The 22039-nt window shown below is 36.0% G+C and overlaps 1 protein-coding gene across 7 annotated transcripts in view; it reads right to left on the reverse strand.

The window, feature by feature from the left end:
* sash1a (SAM and SH3 domain containing 1a) overlaps positions 1 to 22039 on the reverse strand; it is a 271761-nt gene that overhangs the window by 72986 nt on the left and 176736 nt on the right. The window contains exon 1 of one of the 7 annotated variants that reach the window (XM_048206895.1): positions 1836 to 1963. The exons of the other annotated variants lie outside the window; for them this stretch is intronic. The gene's annotated coding sequence lies outside the window, so the exon portion shown is untranslated. Of the gene's footprint in view, positions 1 to 1835; positions 1964 to 22039 lie in introns of those variants that run through there. 7 annotated transcript variants of the gene reach the window in all.

The raw sequence follows: 22039 nt of genomic DNA on the forward strand, positions 1-22039 counted from the left end.
AAGCTATTCGATTCCTCTCTCCCTCCCTCAGTCTCTCCTTTCTATTTTGATCCTGAATTGATCCAGATGCTGCTGGACGCCTTCCAGACAGGAAGTCAAACACAAGGGCCTTTGTATATGTGTATGTGTGTGTGTCTGAATGCTTGTTAGTGAAATTTCATTGTCACTTCAAGAGCTGTCGTCACAACACAAACATAACTTATTGTCTAACTTCCTTTCCTGTTTGAATCCAAACAGTTATCATGTGTGGCTATACATGAATGTGCGTCCCACAGCTTCATTGTGTCCGTTCCTGTGATTTGCTTTTGCTTCTTCTAGATGTTCCTGTGTGTCAACAGGAACAGCTAAAATCAAATTCATAATTGTAAAGGTTCTTACTTGTGCAGTGAATGACACTGTGTTTCTTTTTGGTCTGTGTATCTTTAGCTGGAGATCTTGGTGTTGTACTGTACAATCGGCTTTTGTTGCTTGAAATGAAATGAGATCAATATATAAATTAAGTTTCTTGTCTGTCAAATATCAATTCCTCATAATTCTTTCACTTTCATACATACACTCTAAAAAATGCTGGGTTAAAAACAGCCCAAGTTGGGCTGAAAATGGACAAACCCAGCGGTTGGGTTAAATGTTTGCCCAACATGCTGGGCAGTTTTATTGAACTCAATTAGTGTTTAAAAATTACTATAATAATCAAAAGGTGAACACTCTTTCATTATTATTCATTAAACTTATATGAATATTAATTGAATTCACTACTGTTCATTAAACTTATTAATAAATGTTAATTTCCAACATACTTTGGGTTCATTTTCAGCAAGCAATAAACTACCCAGCAGGTTGGGTAAACATTTAACCCAACCGCTGGGTTAAAACAACCCAATTTCTGGGTTTACCCATTTTCAACCCATCTTGGGTTGTTTTTAACCCAGCATTTTTTTAGAGTGTACTGTACATACTACTGTTCAAAAGTATAAGGGGCGGTAAGATTTTTTTAAGTTTTTAAAAGAAGTCTCTAAAACTAGCCAATTTAATATATTTTAAAATGTAATTTATTCCTATGATGGCAAAACTAAATTTTCTTATTATCAATGTTCAGTTTTTTTGTTTTTTTTGTTTTTTTAATGTTTCTTTGATGAAAGAAAAGTGGAATAGAACAGCATTTATTTTAATTAGTTTTTTTTGTAACAATGTAAAAGCCTGTTTATGTTTGTTTGCTATGTAATGAATATCCTATAACAGCCCTAAAAAAAAAAAAAAAATTGTTAAAAGAATGTTCCTGGTTAAATACAAATAGGCCTACCACATAATCAAAACAATGGAAATCCATGGGACAGTTGTAGTACATTTGCCCCATAGACTTCATTGTAACATTACTTTTTATTAACATTATTATTATTATTACCAACTTAAGGATGAGAACAGAAATTGACATTTTCTGTGGTAACTGACAACATGCCACAGATATTGTTCATAGAACTTGTCTTTGTATAGTCCATAAGAGCAGACACAGCTAATGACAGAGAGAGAGAGATGGAGCAGACCACTACATCACTGAACAACTTCACTTTGCTGCACTGAATAGAACTTACACTATGAAAAAATGCTAACAAAATGAAATTATGTATTATGTATTAAGTGTAAGTATGACATGCGAGAGCAAAACTCTCCAACTTTCTATGACTCGCTATTGTTTCCAAACTATGAATGTTAACAGCCTACTATTATATTTGCCAGAGTGCTTCAACTCAACTTGAACTTAATCTCTTGAGAATATTCAAATATTAATATTCAAAACAAACTGTAAACTTTTCCAGTGGAGTTTAAGAAGGACTCACCGGTGTAACTGAGATCCGTGCTGTAATGTCACTCAGAATAGACAGGTCTCCCTCCTTCTTTCTTTGTCTTTCTTTATTTCTTTTTCTGTTCTATCGCTCTCTAAACCTCCCTCCTCTTTTCCAAGATCCCTCCTCCCTCAGTACAGCTTCCTCCACGCCTGCTCTCTCTGTCTCTCTCTGTCTCTCTCTCTCTTAGTACAGTGGGGAATTAGAACAATGCATGGCAGCAAAGGAGAGCTGGAATCAAGGTGACCATATATAAGCCACCACAGAATCATCCTCTCAGGTTATCAACAAATCAGCACATAAACAAGCACAGTTCTCAGCTGCAAGGGGTCTTAAAGTTGTAACAATAAGTATGCACACACATATCCATACAGACCACAGCTGTGTTCCCAATGGAAAGAGTGCTGCAGCGAAACAGTGTAACTGGGTTCAGTTGGGCTCCGTGCTGATTGGCTCCAGTGGGATGACTGGCGTTTCCTGTTACTGTTAACCACTGCCAGCATCCTCCCTCAAACTTTAGAACACAGCCCAAAGGCAAATACACACACATCTCTCTTTCTCTTTCTCACTGAAGAACTCTCATGTATACATGACCCACATACAGAGAAGGGGAAGAGTAAGGGAAAGTACGATATTGTAAGCAGGAAAACCAGCAGTTGCTGAAGTGAGTCAAAGTACAGATTATTCAATAAAAATAAAGAGAGAATGCACTGTTAAATAAATAAGTAAACAAACAAACAAACAAAAAAGAAAGACAAGATATGGTTTGGTTTACTTTTCTTAACAACTTCACTTGGTGGATGCTCTAATGAGTAGAAAAATACCATAGACTTACATTGAAGGAGGGATCCAAGCCATTTATAGGGACCAAAATATCACAGATTCTTGGGGATATGCTCTTTTTAAATCCCTAACCCCTATTTGTTAGATCACACATACATACAGATCATTGCTTGGTGGCTGCTATTATACATATAATTTTGTAATTTTTGTATTTTATTTATTTTCTCCTTTCTCTGGCCATCCACTGAGAGACTGATTGATGGGTGTTTCAAACATTTCAGATAATATGAGAGAATGACTACATGTCTATCATACAATCTTGGTCCCATGCCATGAGTAGACCCATTTAGTAAATAACATAGAATGTACAAAATGAGGTGAAATGATCCAATAATGATCCAATTTACAGAATGAGTACATTTGTAAAAGTACTTCAATCACATCTTATCTGCTTTTTACTGAAGCACATTTGCTTCTCCTGGATGATTTGAAGAAGCTCCAGTAAAACAGCCCAAAAAAAAAAAAAAAAAAAGTGAGCATTTTGTGTAATTGCAGGGAAAGAGAACAGTGGTTTCGAGAAATACGGCCAAGAGAAAAGTCTGCTCTTTCAAGGAATGCTAAGAGTCATCCCATGAATTATGGGTAATAATAGCATTTCTATGCACAAGTTTAGATTTAAACCTCTCTTCCAGTCTGGTATTAAGATGCTCTCCAGTCAATCCTGGCTCCTCTATGTCTACAGATCCAAACAGAAACAGCACGGAACGATACTGACATTAGCATCTAACCTGATTTTACTGAGCGCTGTTGAACTATCAATTGGACAATGTACACCTCGAGTTGTCACAATAAGCTAGTCCAATCAAATCAATGAAAACTATATGTCTGTCATGGGAATGGTGATAAATAACATTAATTAGATATGTAAGCATGTGAATACAGATTATACAGAGACATACAATAATACAATCCTATAAAACCAGTGAAAATGGATATAAAATTGACTTTGCTTTCTCTAATATATGGCGACATTCAATAGTTTTCTATTGTTTAATTGTCCTATATTGATTCTATATAGATTCTATTCTATTTTTCCCCATCCACGGCTGTCCTTAAATGTCCCCAAACTATTGCCAAGATCACACACATATACACACTGAATCTCAGAGTGTATTCATTCGATACCCCTGCGTTTTCAGTCCTCATTTGAACAAAAGCTCTCATCAAATTTAAACAAGCTTCTGTCCTACTTACCGCAATTTATATGTAAATGAGCGTGTGTGTGTGTGTGTGTGTGTGTGTGTGTGCGCGTGTTTGATCGGAAGACTGTGACTAGGTTAGGTTTGACAAACTGTATGTGTGGTAATTGTGTTCATTCTGCAGTGTGTACCTAAGTGTCTATGTGAGGGATATGTAAACACTGATGTTAATGTATGCATGTGTGAGTTCCCTGACTGAACCAACACAGTCCTCTCCACTCGTACTGTCTGTCTTTACGACAAGCGCTGATTGGCTTTTGTGTCTAACAGCAGGAGTAGTGCAGATGACTGAAAGATGGAGAGAGGGAGAGAGGGAGGGAAAGAGAGAGAGAGAGAGATAGATAGATAGATGTGGCACTAGGTGGCAGCAGAGTATTATGAAAATGAGGACACTCAGTTAAATGACTAACAAACATATCCCAACATCCCTTTGATCATGAATTCAAATCAGTAACCAAACATTTCCCAAAGCTGCTGTTTACCATATGGTCATATATATTATAAAGTGCATTTAACAATACATAAACATTATGCCTGATTAACATAAAGAGGACAGAGTTTATGGATCATTGGTATAACAAATATATACATAAAGTGGCAGATGACTACCAATAAATATTTCAGACTGCTGATATTTCATACAAACTTTGACCTATGACTTTGACAAAGTGTGACCTATCTAGGTATGACAGTTACCCATGAAGAGCAATGTGTTTGTTCACACTAAACACAAAACTGCTGTGTGAAAGTGACAATCGCAGACCATAAGAAGATCAGTTTGATGTTTAATGTACGGTTATGAGGAACAGGGTTTTGGATTAACACGGTACAGTGTCACACAAACAGAAACCCAGCAAACGGTCGTGTTTGTTAAGGTAGGAAAGGTTAGGGTTTGTCTCACTGAAGTAACAGTAATTAACAGTAACTAAAACAACATTAATATGCATTAATAAATAAATGTTAAATGGCCATGTACTACATGTACAGCTACTCGTGTGATTAAATCTGTGGGTTTTAACTGAATGCTTCAGACTTTCTGATCTCAGACAGCATTAGAAAGACAAAGTGAGATAAAGTGAGAGAGACCGGGGAAGAAGTATTGCCATCTGTCTCTACCTGTCTGTGATTACCAGAAGCAGGCAGACAGAAGAGATCTCCAGAGGGATGAGACGATGGATAGAGGAAGAATTGGGAGGTAAAGGGTGAGAGTCAGGGGAAGAATAAAGGACTGGAATGAAGTGAGGGATGATTTAGAGAGGCGTGAGAGAGAGAGACTCTCCTGAGGATGAGCGTGAATGGTCTATCAGTCAGACTGGAGGAAGAGAGAGAAGGATGGAGCGTGAGAGAGAAGACATCATTTAAACTTAAACTTAAAATCCCAAGTGTATTAACTGGCCAATATAGTATGCATGATTAATAAGATCATCCTAAACCATTGTCCAGTCAAAATAGTATGCCAAAGATGTCCAGATGACTTACTATGTAAGCAGGAGTTTGTGAGAGTTGTGCTTTAAATCTTCCAGTTATAGAAAAGAATGAATGTAAGACTAAAGTTGCTCATTGCAAGATGAAGCAAGATTTCTTTTAATTTTCTTTTAATAATTTTATTTATTAACACTTTTATTCAGCAAGGATGCATTACATTGATCAAAAAATTACAGTGAAGTCTTTTATATTGTTGCAAAAGATTTATAATTTAAATAAATCAGCGTATTAGAATGATTTCTGAAGAATCATGTGACACTGAGGACTGGAGTAATGACTGCTGAAAATTCAGCTTTGTCGCCACTTGAATAAATTACATTTTAAAATGTCTTAAAATAGAAAAGTTCTTTTTAATAATAATATATCATTAAAATCATGTGTTTTAACAGAACCACCAAACCAACACAGAAACAATGGCTTAAACAATGCTGTCCTGGTTTTGGGGCAGGGCTATCTGTTTGGCTGACCAATGAAAGATGGAAGGGCGTGCCTGGGAACCTGGTTTTAAAACTCACTTTCTTACTATAAACTCAGTGACCTTATAACTTGAAAAAAAGTAAAAGGCCCAAAATCTCTCAGAAAGACAGAAAGAGAAAAAGAATGAAAAGTGATTCCAGATTTTATAACACCACTTCACCTCAAAGAAATCAGAACTTACAGTATGAGCAAACACACACACACACACACACACACACACACACACACACACACACACACACACACACACACACACACACACACACACACTCATCTTATCAATCTTATCTAGGTCCTTGAAAGTGACAGTTTTGTCAAAACCCAATTTCATGTAGGATGATAAAAATAAATTCCATCAAATGAGTGTGGGAGTGTGTGTGTGTGTGTGTGTGTGTGTGTGTGTGTGTGTGTGTGTGTGTGTGTGTGTGTGAGAAGAGCAGCTCAGGCTATAATTGTAGGTGGTGTGTGTGCGTGTTATAAAATATGGATGCCATTGTTCAGCAGTGGTGGTGTTCTCCATGAGTGATTTTAATTACAGATGGAGGGATAAACTGGCCTGAAAGACTGGACTCCGGACACACACACACACACACACACACACACACACACACACACACACATGCGCACACACCACTAGCCAGCATGATGATGGATGACATGACATTAAAACAAGACAGGGCTAAAGCCTCTTTCAGGGTGAAAAAATGAATGGAAAGGTAAGCCTTAGGTTAAGAAAAGAAAAAGAAAGCAATACCAATACAGAATTAGTCTTCCCACCATATAAAGGCATGGGGGGGTGTGCATGTGGGGTTTCTACTAATTAATGAAAATCTTGTTCATTTTGAAAATGTTTTATAATAAAGCCTTAAGCAACTCAGTGGCCCAGAAATTCCAATTAATAGAGACTCTCTCTCCTTCTATTTTTCCCTTCACCGACAGACTTGCTGTATTTCATTCAATGAGCAATGAAAACAACTACTACTAGGAAGAAAACAGATTTACAATTAATGTATAGGTCTATATTCTTTTTACCCTCACATAAATACCCACAGCCAAATATTCATTGATTTAGACCTATGTATGCAACACACCTCAGTGAGACTCAACCTTTTAGTTGGCTCCCATCAGAAACCAAACTCAGCTCCAGATATGAAAGCAGGGCCTTTATTAGATGTGTGACACTGGAGCCGAGCATGACAGCCCTGTCAGTGGTAAAACCATTAGGCTGACTGACAGCGAAATGAGACTATATTTCAGAAGCACTTCATTTAAATCAAGTGTAGTCTACGGTTCCCACAATGCTTTGTGTCAGCAATTCCTAATGTACAAGGATATTACCCATCATAACTGTGGCCTTACAGGGAAAGCAGTGGATACAGAAATGCAAAACAAACATATTTTCTTCAGTTTTCCCCAAAATCTATGGCTTTAAGTTGTAAGTAACAGTATGCTGTATGAGCAGTGTTTATTAAAAAAAGCATACATGATAGTTTATCTATTACTTATCATAGTCAGACATAAATGAAACCATTTTCATGATCATAAAACACAAAAAAGTGTCTGTGTTTGTGTGTCTGTCAGAGACTCAAAGCTTATGTTTAAAACTCATAATGAGACCCTAAGGATGAGGACAAACACACACAAACTCTTGTTTTTTGGCCATAATAAAATCCAGTGAACCACTATATTCCCATCATCATTGCAACTTACAAAGGTCAAATGCATTTCAGAACACAATGATGCATTAAAATTGTTTAATCCAAGCCACTTTCAATGTGGCTTCAAAAGATGTATACAGTGCGTGCAGAATTATTAGGTACATTGATTTTCTGATCATATTTTTTTTCCAGGAACATCTTACCAATTCCAAACCACATTAATCTTAATAACTACTATTAATTTTGTATTTAATCATTTATAAGTGATATATACCGTGCCCTCCATAATTATTGGCACCCTTAGTAAATATGAGCAAAGGTGGATGTGAAAATAAATCTGCATTTTTTATCCTTTTGATCTTTCATTCAAAAAATTCTAACCTTTCATTGAAGGAAAACAGTTGAAAGTGGGGGGGGGGAAACTCACACATTATGAAATAAATGTTTTTCTCCAATACATGTTGGCCACAATTATTGGCACCCCTAGAAATTCTTATGAGTAAAATATCTCTGAAGTATATTCCCATTCATATTTACATTTTTTTAGCACACCAGGGTGACTAGGAGCATGAAATTGTCCAGCCATGACTTCCTGTTCCACAGGAATATAAACATGAGGAAACACAAATGCCAAATTCCCGTAATCATTCATCACAATGAGAAAAACCAAAAAATATAGTTCTGATGTGCAGCAAAAGATTGTTGAGCTTCACAAAATAGAAAGTGGCTGTAAGAAAATACCTAAAACATTGAAAATCCCCATTTCCACTATCAGGGCAATAATTAAGAAGTTCCAATCAACTAAAGATGTTACAAATCTGCCTGGAAGAGGACATGTGTCTAAATAGTCCTAATGTGAAGTGAGGAGGAAAGTTTGAGTGGACAAAGACTCTCCAAGGATCACAGCTGGAGAATTGCAGAAATTAGTTCTTGGGTCTCAGTCTTCTCAATTAGTCTTGAGTCTCAGAAAGCCTAAAAAAAAATTATCAAACAGCACCTACATCCCCACAAGATGTTCGGGAGGGTTTCAAGAAAAATCCTCTGCTCTCATCCAGAAACAATCTCCAGCATATTCAGTTGTCAGACAAGACTGGAACTTCAAACGGGACCGGCTTCTATGGTCAGATGAAACTAAAAAAAAAAAGAGCTTTTTGGCAGCAAACCCACCAGATGGGTTTGGTGCACACATGGATAAAAAGTACCCCATGCCCACGGTTAAATATACTGCTGGATCTTTAATGTTGTGGGCCTATTTTTCTGCTGGAGGTCCTGGAGATCTTGTTCAGATACATGGTATCATGGATTCTATCAAATACCAACAGATAAAAAATCAAAACCTGACCACTTCTGCTAGAAATCCAATAATGGGCCATGGTTGGATCTTCCATCAGGACAATGATCCAAAACAAACATCAAATCCAACACAAAAATGGGTCACTGAGCACAAAATGAAGCTTCTGCCATGGCCATCTCAGTCCTCTGACCTGAACCCTAAAGAAAATGAGTGGAGTGAACTGAAGAGAAGAAGCACCAGCATGGAGCTGGAATCTGAAGGATCTGGGGAGATTCTGCATGAAGGAATGGTCTCTGATCTCTTGTCAGGTGTTCTCCAAACTCAACAGGCATTATAGGTGAAGACTCAGAGCTGTTATCTTGGCAAAAGGAGGCTGCCAATAATTGTGGCCAACGTGTTTTGGAGAAAAACATTTATTTCATAATTTAAGTTTTCCCCCACTTTCAATTATTTTCCTTAAATGAAAGGTTATAATTTTGTGAATTTTTTTAATGAAAGATCAAAAGGATAAACAATGCAGATTTATTTTCACAGCTGCTTTTGCTCATAATTACTAAGGGTGCCAATAATTGTGGAGGGCACTGTAATTGTTCATGAAGGCTGGAAATGAAAAACACCTTATATTCAGATGTGCAGAATTATTAGGTATGTTTTCTTTTACAGATAAAATGAGCCAAAAAAGACATTTAACTCAGACTGAAAAGTCAAAATTATTAAATGCCAATGAGAAGGATGCAATACTAATGCAATACTAAAAACTGCAGTTAAGGCATGACCATTGGATAGTGAAATGCTCATTGGGTCAGCAGGGTCAGACAAAAACAGGTGGAAAAGAAAAGACACATGTTAACTGCAAAAGAATTTAGAATTAAGAATTAAGGTGAAGAATTAAGTGTGAAACCATCAGGAACCCTTTAGTCTCCAGCACCACCATTTTCCAGAACAGCAACCGACCTGGAGTCTCTAGAAGTGCAAGGTGTCAGAATCTCAGAGACTTAATCCTAAAAAATGACCCCCACTTCATAAGAATCAAAAGCTGAAGTATTATACTTGAAGACTGTTTTTTTATAGGCCTTTTATAGAAAATCAACGTACCTAATAATTCTGCACGCACTGCAGAATATCATAGATATCACACAAAACTATTAATTATACTACCTTTCAAAAGTTTGGTTTTTTTTGTTTGTTTTTTGAAAGAAATTACTACTTTTTGTCTGCAGGAATGCATTAAATTGATCAAAACTGATAGTAAAGACATTAATAATGTTAAATGTTCAAATAAGTGCTGTTCTTTTGAGCTTTCTATTCATCAAAGTATACTGAAAAAATTATCATGTTTCCACAAAAAACAGCAACTGTTTTCAACATTGATAATAACAGAAATGTTTTTTGAGCATCAAATCAGCATATTAGAATGATTTCTGAAGGATCATGTGACACTGAAGTAATGATGCTGAAAATTCAGCATTGCCATCACAGGAATAAATTACACTTTAAAATATATTAAAACATAAAACATCTATTTTAAATTATAATAATGCTTTACAATATTACCATGTTTTAGATCAAATAAGTGCATCCTTGGTGAGCATAAGAGACTTTTTTCAAAAACGTTCACAAAATTCCAATCCCCGAACCTTTGCATGAACTGGAGGTGCTGGATGCATTTTTTTCCCCCAAATTGTGCCCTGCTCTAACCCATCTTCAGTAAAACACAAACACCTGTAATGAGGAAACTAAGTAAAACCGAGATAATCATCCTGCTCTTGTAAATGTATTCTCAAGTGACAGCCTATTAATGTAGCATTCACAAGCCCATTAATCTTGATTTAGAGAGGCAGACAGAAGTCACTGGCTCCCTGCTGACTACATTATGCTTGCTTCATGTCTGCCTGAGTGATTATTTTAAACACTGCATCCTGTAATAACATGACTGTAAGGAAGCGCATAGTAACGGCTCTGTCTGTGAACAGTGTCACGATGCTGAGAGTTGCAGATGAAGGTTGAAGCTCTGCACCAAATTCCAGACACGCGTACAAAGACACAAAAATACACGCACACACACATTTGTGTGTCCATTCAGACCAACACTGAGGCACTGATTGACATATGATTTACCCACAATGCTTTTCTCACAGCCAAAGCAATTGCTCCCATTATCACAAGCACTGTTTCATTAATTCTTAAACTCTTTTCGTTACTTTCGCCCTCTTCGTCTTGCCAATATCACAACCTCTTCAATCCTTCACTTATGCGATATTTTAGGCTTGCAAATGCATATTATACATCAGGTGATGCAACAAGTGAGCCTTTAAATGAGTGTGCCCTCTCTGAACAAAGGGCAGATATTCATTACCAATCACACAGACCTAAATGCTATGGAATAGTTTCATGTTGTTATTTACTCCGTGGGGCATCTCATCATTTATGTTTATTATACCGTATCTCAAGCTAATGGCATTTGAAAGTGCTTATAGATTTCAGTTAGTTTAAGTAATTAGCCTTAGCTAGCACACATCAGTTCTTATAAATGTTTGGCCTTCAGGCCATCAGAGCACATAATCAATGACTGAAACATCTGACGTCTGTTAAAGGTACGTTCACTAGAATTTTCATGTTCTTAATCAGCATTTTGCCTTTTTTCCAGTAAGAATATCAAATGCACATCACTCAAACAAGAGAAATTTACTTGAGAAGCACTGTATAACACATTATATTCATAATAATATATATTAATATGCATAATAAATATGAATTATATTACATTCATATGCATAATACATTGTATAAAATATATTTTCAGAGAATATTTCTTGAATTTAGTTTATTTTTCTTACTCCATTAAAGGATTAGTTCACTTTCAAATGAAAATTACCCCAAGCCATCCTAGGTGTATATGACTTTCTTATTTCTGATGAACACAATCGGAAATATATTAATAAATATCAGTGCTTTATAATGGCAGTGAGCGGGATCAATGAGTATGGGCTGAAGAAAGTGTCTCCATCCACATATCCATATTTAACAAGTTATGAAGTAAAATATCTAGGTTCAGCCAGACGACCTTCCATATTATACTTACGAAGAAAGTGTAAAACTCTCGCAGTTTAAAAAGCTTACGCTATGTCCTACACCTTCCCTATTCAACTTACGGAAAAAGTTATCATTTGATAATATAATTTGAATATGGAAGGCAGTCTAGCGGAAGCTAGATATTCTACTTGATATTTTACTTGTTAAATATGGATATTTTGGATATGAAGGTTTCACACAAATGGATAGCTTCACTTCAGAAGGCCTTTATTAACCCCCCAGAGCTGTGTGGAGTATGTTTATGATGGATGGATGTGGATGGAGACACTTTCTTCAGCTCATACTCATTGATCCCGTTCACTGCCATTATAAAGCTTGGATGTGTCAGGATATTTATTAATATATCTCCAATTGTGTTCATCAGAAAGAAGAAAGTCATATACACCTAGGATGGCTCAAGGGTGAGTAAAGCTTGGGGTAATTTTCATTTGAATGTGAACTAATCCTTTGAAAAATTTTAAAGCATGAACCAAACTAAATTTGATTTATGCTTAAACACGAAAAAAAAAAGATATTTGCTAATGGGGTAAGACAAATAAACTACAATCTCCAGTGATATGTTCTCTGAAAAGCCTACATATTTATAGTTTTGCTTCACAAGCAATGTTAAAATATTTTTATTTTTATGTTTAGAAGACTATTTGATTTTTATTTGCAGTGTGCAACAAGTTTTTCTCATACACCAATCTGTCTGCAATCAGTCTATCTAAATAGAAATTACTGCTGTTTAATAATTAGTCTAGCATGAGCTTTCTTATTTACCAGCAAGACACTGCTCATTTCAGAACCCCAAGGACAAAGTACAGATGCCTTCTCAACTTCTTTGTGTAAGTTCATTATACCAAAACATCATCCATGCTACAGTATATGGCCAATGTTAGGATTTGTGGTTAGGATTTCTAACACTTCAGTATTGGGAACTATTATCACTTTTAACTAGTTGCTTATTAGCCTGCATATTGGCTATTTATTAGTACTTATAGAGCACATATTAATGCCTTATTCTGCATGACCACATTCTACATCCCTTAATCCCACCCAATACCTGAACTTAACCACTACAACAACTGCCTACTAAATATTTATAAGAAGTAAATTATTAGTTTATTGAGGGACAAGTCATAGTTAATAGAGAATGTGTGTTCCCCATACTAAAGTGTAACCAGATTTCTGAGCAGATAATGAGATAAAACAGATAAAGAGCATGGCCAGAGTCAATCATCCTTCTAAAACAATGGTGTTAAATCACTGACCACCTCTAATATTTCTTTCAGTAACTTGCCGTGCATGCATATGCTACCAAGAGGACAAAGATATTGCTACTCTTGTTATATTACAGATAGACACTCTCAGATATTGCTCTTGGGCATCTTAAAATTTCACTTGTGTTGTTTTATGATCCCGAAAAGGTCATTTTGTGCTGTTTTCAATAAGATTTCTTGTTATTGCTCCAGATGGTGTCATTTTCCAGAGTGCACTTTTGTTTTTCAGCATCCGCTGGTGGCAAGACTTGGACTTATATTTAGCACTATACAGTTCTTATTGATGTATTCATCATCCGAGGAAGGTGCGATTACCTCTCCAGACCTGAAACAATCATACAAGCTGTCATCTGACGTGATTTATAATAAATGACCATTCTAAAGCAAACAGTCTGATGAATTCTTTAGGTTTGGAAGAGACGTTTCACTTGCGCTGGTCTGCCACCTTTAACACTTTCTTACCATCACAGGCCCAGCTTCATTTGATGCTCAGAATGATACATACACTGCTCATCCACCATTTTAATAATATTCCTATTTAAATGCATGAACAATGTTTAGCTTCAGGTAGGTCAACCCAGTCTCTCAATCTCTATACTGTATATATTTCTCTTGCTCTCTTTCTCTCTCTCTATAACACACATTCATGCCAAAATAATATATAATAGATGAGATATTGATGCAATTTTGTTTTAAATATATATTTACAAAAACACACAAAATATTATAGTATTGGTTGCTTGTTGATAAGTATGAAGTAAATGGAGTTCCATGCTTAAACCTAGAAACTGTATAAAGATCAAACACACTCTCTCACCCAAGGCTGTCTCACTCCCTCTGTCTCTCTTGATAAAACTGCCAATTCCCTTGAAAGTTTTAGGAAATGTTATAGAATAACAATTTTATACTATCTCGCCACTGTAAATTGTGAGTGTCTTTTTTCTTTTCTCTCTCAGTGTTGCTGCTTTGGATGACAAACAGCTACTGGTCCCCATCTAGCTGTGAAAAAGTGCCTTCCAGCACAAGATGCTCAAGACATCCTCAGCTTTAAGCCCAGTCTATCTAACAGGATTAAGTGGATGGGTTCTGCAGCTGGAAGGAAACGCTCTCAAGAACAATAGAAGACAGAGCAAAGCTTCAGATTACAGAAAACATAAATATATGAAATGCGAAAACGACACTTTGTATACACTAAATATAATATAATATAATTATGGCTGGGAAGTGATTAAAATTGTTACATCAAACTTGGCTGAGAAAAAGATAATTTGAAGTCATTATTGACTTATCTAAGATTCAGAAAGAAATATTTTATTTGATTCAACAGAAGTTATTACACAAACTTTTGGACCATGAGGCTGAGAAAATGATGACTGAATTCCAATTTTTGGGTGAATCATATCTTAATTTATTTATTTTTTTTATCAATATGAAAATATGAAATTGAAAGTAAACATATGGTCAACTTATGTTTTATGAATCATTTTCTTGCAGAAGATAATTTACGGAAGTCTACTAAGAAAGCTAGGTTACTAAGTTTATTAAATTAATTCACAATATGTGAACATTTATTATTAATGTGTGGGGCGATGTGTCACGCAGGCACAATAGCGCTGTATGACAGATGTATCATTTTTATTTTGTGTTTCCTTTTTTATTCAAAATATTCACAAACTTAACTATAGCCTATCATGAACTATAGGCTATACGGCTATACAGGTACTGAGCACCCATGGAAAAATATGAGATATTCTCCATTCATTTTAACCAATAAAAACGACTGCAGCTTTCAGACGTGTTGTTCTTTTAATTTTTATAGTTCACTTGAGGCAGTTATTATGGCATTTTTTTAACGACGCATGTTGAGTGCGCATCAATGTAATGTGCGGCACAAATCTCTCCACAAAACTTGTGTGCTCTCAAATATAGTGTCCTCATGGCTCTACTCTGGCTCAGATATTACGTGTGCGCGCTCGGTTATGGAGCGTGGGCACCGACTGACAGAAACATAAATCACCACCTATTGTCAAATATTTTAATGTGTTTTGTGGCTTAAATCATGTCAATTGATCTATAATGAGCAATATGTGCTGCCACCGCAGTTAAGAGAATCGGATCTATTGGATTAAAGCCTAAATTCACAAATTTCTCCCGAAAGAGTAAACTTTATAGTTAACTGCACAATGTGTATCTGATATAAAACACGTCATCAGATTTTAATTAAAGAAGGGATTAGCCTATTATTATCACTTTTCATAATCATCAGTGTGTATTTAACAAAATGTATTTTTGGCTAGTAGCCTACTTAATGTCTATTTAAATGAAACTTAAAATAAACTTTATGTCAGATGACCTATGTAGGTGTGGTTAAATGTGTTAAAAATTTTTAATTAGTTATTTTTTCCGTAAGTAATTAATCTAATTAACACATTAAATTCACAGCCTTAAATAATATAATATAATATAATATAATATAATATAATATAATATAATATAATATAATATAATATAATATAATATAATATTAGGTAGCATAAAATAAAAAAAGATAAAAAAGACTAACACAGGGAGAGAGAGGGAGAGAAAGATGGTTTTGCTCAAGTGGACACACATGCATTATTCATTCATTTTTCAGTCGGGCTGGATAAAGTCGTGGACCTATAGCTCACACTTGGCTTGTCCTATAGCTTAGACTTCAACAGTCTGTGAAGCCTGCAAAACTACACTGTCGGACAAAAACTGTGCGTGTGCAGCATGCTAAACCACTCCCTCTGCTTCATTTCTGCACAGTGTACATCTCTGTGTGGTATCCTACACGTATCCTTGAATGTTGACAATGCATACATAACTGCATAAACAATGCATAACAGCGCACAATGCAAAATATGAAGCTTATTAATTTGCATGTAGAAAACTATCCCTTTATCCTGCAAACCTGATACTAGATGTTCTAACACTCAATATATCCAATGCAAAATAAATAATTAAGATATATTGAATATATAAGTTCAATGCATGCTTCATAGCACACACTGGTATGTGAGCACATGTTCAGACAGCAGATGTTGGAGATGTGACACACATATGGTGCATCTCTTCACCTTTAACCTCAAGTGTAACTGTCATATCAAACATATGGCCAGTGTGTGTGTGTGTCTGTATATGAGGAGTGTTGTACCTGTGGAGTGAAGAATCGGGTTGCACAGTGGTTGGTGTGTATGTGTGTGTGTGATTGTTTCCTAGCAGTGAAAGCCATCCAAGGTCAGTGTGACCCATAACTTGAGTTCAAACACACTGTGTCTCAAAGAGGACAAGATGATTATGAAATTATACATGGTCAAAAATCACAAATGTATCTTAAAATGGGTTTCATAAAGACTATTTGTTTCAATCATATCAAAAGTCTGAGGCCATATTCAAAATTTCTAGGTCACTAATAAAATCAGATTTTTGATTTGTACTCTTTGTACAGAGAGATGTTTTTGCTTCCATTGAAGCTCAAGATGCTCTTTGAATCCTTTTCAAATCAAGCTGGAAAACATGATAAAAAAGATTTTACATTAACTTGTGGATTTCATGCCAGAGAGAAAGAGCATTTCGATGCATAATTATAAATTCTGAGCTGTTCATCATTCCATAATCATGCCATGTTTATCTTTCATGCTTTATTGTGATACACGCACAGCGTCGCACACACATCACACACCTTTTTCTGACATTTATCTCATTCAGTCCCCCCAAGGTGATATTTCAACAAATGTATGATCGTGACCCCTGTGAAGTGTCATCTGAAGAGGATGTCTTCTTGAATCCCACTGCCTTATGACAGTCTGGTCACAGAAGATTTGTGTAGCTCTCCTGACATATGAAACTCATATATAGACATCCAGAAGTGTAGGATGACATGAAAAGGTCAAACTAAAATATCACTGTCATCTCACAATCTCTGTTTCTGATTCTGTCAAATCTTCACACGTTCATTAGCACATGCATGACTGAGCTTACATCGAGACATCAGAGCGGCGACTCCTCATATTAAATCAGGGGACATTGCTCAAGCTTCCATGAAATGTACCATGACTTGCAAATTAGACACTTGGGGTCCATAAACTCTAAAGAACTTACTATATCTTCATGTTGAAGACAAATAGCTTAAAGTAAATATGCAATATACATAATTTACAGTTAGCCATCTGTTCTATCTGAAAACATTATTAATCAGTATTTGTTTTTCTTTTTTTCACACTGATTTTTTCTTTTTTCTTGCCCTATTTACACATAAACCTCAGTATATTTGATTAATTGTTAAACTAAGAAAAATAGGGTAAGAAAAATAAACTTGCGACATGTTTTCTAAAAATAGGTCAGCTCTGCTTTTCAGTTAAATGTATTTTGTTGTATGGCTGCCTTAAAGGTGCTCTAGAACTTCTTTTTAAAAGATGTAATATAAGTCTAAGGTGTCCCCTGAATGTGTTTGTGAAGTTTCAGCTCAAAATACCCCATAGATTTTTTTTAATTCATTTTTTTAACTGCCTATTTTGGGGCATCATTAACTATGCACCGATATATAGGTTGCGGCCCCTTTAATTCTCGTGCTCCCCGCCCCCGGAGCTCGCGCTTGCCTTGAACAGCATAAACACAGTTCACACAGCTAATATAACCCTCAAAATGGATCTTTACAAGATGTTCATCATGCATGCTGCATGCATACATCGGATTATGTGAGTATGGTATTTATTTGGATGTTTACATTTGATTCTGAATGAGTTTGATAGTATGCTCCGTGGCTAACGCTAACATTACACACTGTTGGAGAGATTTATAAAGAATGTAGTTGTGTTTATGAATTATATAGACTGCAAGTGTTTAAAAATGAAAATAGCGACAGCTCTTGTCTCCGTGAATGCAGTAATAAACAATGGTAACTTTAACCACATTTAACAGTACATTAGCAACATGCTAACGAAACATTTAGAAAGACAATTCACAAATATCACTAAAAATATCATGATATCATGGATCATGTCAGTTATTATTGCTCCATCTGCCATTTTTCGCTATTGTTCTTGCTTGCTTACCTAATCTGATGATTCAGCTGTGCACATCCAGACGTCCTGCCCTTGTGTAATGCCTCGATCATGGGCTGGCATATGCAAATATTGGGGGCGTACACCCCGGCTGTTACGTAACAGTCGGTGTTATGTTGAAATTCGCCTGTTCTTCGGAGGTCTTTTAAACAAATGAGATTTATATAAGAAGGAGGAAACAATGGAGTTTGAAACTCACTGTATGTCTTTTCCATGTACTGAACTCTTGTTATTCAACTATGCCAAGGTAAATTCAATATTTAATTCTAGGGCACCTTTAATGTTTTTACTACAAAATAAGACAAAATACTGAAGAAGAAAAAAAAAAGTCTTGCAAAAGGATTCGCTTCATGCTTTGACTGGAAATGCACAAGTAACACAAACACACAGACATGCAAGTTTATGCAATCCTGTCATTCAATGTCTTTGAAAATTTATGAATTACATCAATATATCGCAGCACAGATGCCCTAGTCTCTCTTCCCCCCCACCCCCCCACACACACACACACGTCTCCTGCTGTGTGTAGATTCATCATTACCATGGAAATGAATATTACAGCAGGTGATACTGCTGCTTATGACAGGTGCATATGAAGACTTGTGTGTCAGCCTCTTCACATATAAACATTTCACAATTTACATTTAGTATTTTCCATTTTCAAACTGTACAGGTGAATTCTAAGTTTTAATTACCTTTCTGTGTTCAATAAACATACAGTATATTACTTTGCATAAAAATAGCATAACTTGTGTTAAAATAATGAACACTGCACTAAAGTATACACACAGAGTGAAAGACCTTTCTACTAGATTGGTCAGTGTTTTCTGTGTTGACACAAAGCCAAGAGTGCTTGCTGGGAAAAATTCTGGGAAGACTTCATCTCGGACAAGAGATGAAAGGAGACTTAGGTTATCTCTCTACATCAAAAAGACAGACAGACACACACGCACACACACATAAAAGGAGAACAGAAGACGAGTATGAGCAAAAGTACTTTGATTTCTGATGTCCTCATTGACGTCAGCATATTGTGTATATGTATCTGAACTTTTTTGCTTTGCCATTTGTAAAGTGGCAGAAAAAATTGAATATCAAACTAAATTTTCAAATAAACACTTATTTGACACTTGATAAATAATCCAAAATTTCCCCACTGTATAGAGATGTGAGGAATGCAAATGAAAAATGGGCTGAATTTTAATCAGTTTTTCATTTCTGCCCAAAATCACCAAACCAGACTGAGTGCGTCTCTTTCTTCTTTACTCTGAAATTTGAATTTTCAGCATGTTGAGGCATATCTTTGATCCGACTTCACCACTAGTGTGGACTTAGGAATGGCACAGTACTTGCTAAAATGCCACATGACAAGCAAGCCCAGAAAAAAGCTATGTGCAACACACAAACAAGCCCAAACAGAATGGTTAATCAAGCAGAATCTGAAATAAGGGACACAGCCAGTCTTTGGCTGTGAATCACTTGGAAAAATCTTTCACAGATGAAATACTTTACTCTTACTAGGGCTGGGACAATACTATCGATGCATCGCGATTCGTGGATAGTTTCTGATATTTTCCAAATGCATCACAAGTTGATTCTGAGCTTGATTCTGCAGCTCCAACACTGCATAAACATTTAGCTGTGCATTTGTTTTAGGAAAACAGCACAAAATGGCTATAAACTTTGCAGTTATAAAAATTATCCTATCTTCTATTCACCATCCTTGATAGGCATGATCACTGATGCTGAAGTAATTGCTCCTTATTTGATATAAACATGCAATTTAGTCATTAGATGTTAACAATCAAAAATGAACAATAGAAAATGTGCTCATTACCAAAATGTCAAGAAGCCCCTATCTTAAATCAAGCAATTAGAGAAATTAAACCCCAGGAGCTGTCATAGGATAAATGCAGTAATTACCACACTATTTCTGAAAGTCTACAAGATCCTGATCTTGAAGCAACATTAAAAAGATAATACATCTGATAAAGATGTGGGCACTGGGCAGAACAATTCAATTCTATTTTATTAATTACTTGAGGTGTGATCATATCTGTCCAACAATAACACATAAACCTTACAAAACTATGCTTTCACTTAATGTTATAATTGTGTCTAAGCTATGAATATCACACTTAATAATATAGGTCCTCCACAGTATGAAGTGCCTTTAGACAGGGCTTTACCAAAGACTATAGATATAGAAAGATCGTTCACTCCTATTAGTTATGCACAGGAGAAACTGCAACACGCAATATGGCGGAATACGTCCCGCCTTCTAATAAAAGAGCCATTCACTGATTGATAAAATCATTGCGTCACTACAGTGGCCGTTAGAAGCTCTGGTTCCCATAGAAACCTGAGACTTTTTTGATGCTATTTGAGCATAAGAAACAACTTTTGTGACAGTTCATGTCAGATTTTGTTGCTGATTTGAAATATGTTATTTAATTGTGAGTTCGCCAAGCAGTTTTTGAGATTTCAGGATTCCCGCATTCAAATAGATAGGACTTGGTCTTGGATGCCCGAAATAGCTACCCGGAAGCGTTGCAAATAGTGAACAGACTTTCCTTGAAAGGGACTTTGGCTTTACCCTTTTTAGCCAAAAATCTAATTTGCAAGAAACATGTACAAATGGTTAACAAATATTTATGAATAATTTAAGACAGACTAATGGGTCCTACTTTACATTAGGTGTCTTTAACTATACTATATACTTACATTTAAATTAATCATTTGATACAATGCAGTTATTGTGTAATTGTACTAATTTTTGATGCAAGAACATACTAGTTAAGGACATCTAATATAAAGTGTGACCAACTAATGTAAGATGTAGTGACAATGCTACACAAGTCATAGGGCCATCCTTATTGTTGAGCCCTGAACTATAGATATTTTAAACAGGATCACAGGATGCACAAGTTTTTTTTTTTTTTTTTGAAGACAGGGCAAGTGGTTTCAAAAAGTCTATGTAGAACTCTTCTAGAACATCCTTATGCTGCCAACTGGCTATAAGACGCCAGATATTTCAGAGAAATGTAGCAACCAGAAACAAGTCAAAGAAAATCTCAACATATGAATTTGAGGAAGAAAAAGGCAAACCTGCAATTTGCAAATTATCCTCCCCTAAATTTACTAACCAGTGTCTGTATGTGGTCTGCGCAGTGTTTAAATTCCACTTCAGCACTGACGTCTTTCGCGCTGTTCTAAGGAAAAAAACGAGTGCATTTTGACAAGGTCGTGGGTTTAGTAACCGGTTAACCAGAGTTAGAGTGATACTTGCTGCTGCCCATCTGAGAGTGGCTGCTCCCCAGACCGAGAACTGACCACAGATCAGAGATAATCACAGGCTGCAGTGGCCAAACCCTTATAACCAGTGGAAAATTCTGCAATGAATCACACTGCGTGGCAAGGGCTGATTTGATAAAGTGCAATTTGATTAATAATGAGAAATAAACTGAAATGTTGCCATTTGGGGACTACTCCACTTTCTGTCATACTTAAAGGGTTAGTTCACTAAAAAAATGAAAATGATCCCATAATTTACTCAACCTTAACCTAGGTGTATATGACTTTCTTCTTTCAGCCAAACACAATCGGAGTTATATTAAAAATATCCTGGTTCTTCCAAGCTTTATATAATGGAAGTTAATGGAATTGAACCCTAGATTTTGAAGCCCAAAATAGCACATCCATCCATCATAAAAGTAATCCATACGGCTCCAGGGGGTTAATCAAGGACTTATGAAGTTAAACAACGCGCTTCTGTAAGAAACATGACCCAACGCATAACG

This window comes from Megalobrama amblycephala, linkage group LG11, assembly GCF_018812025.1.
Source record: "Megalobrama amblycephala isolate DHTTF-2021 linkage group LG11, ASM1881202v1, whole genome shotgun sequence".
Lineage (NCBI taxonomy): Eukaryota > Metazoa > Chordata > Actinopteri > Cypriniformes > Xenocyprididae > Megalobrama > Megalobrama amblycephala.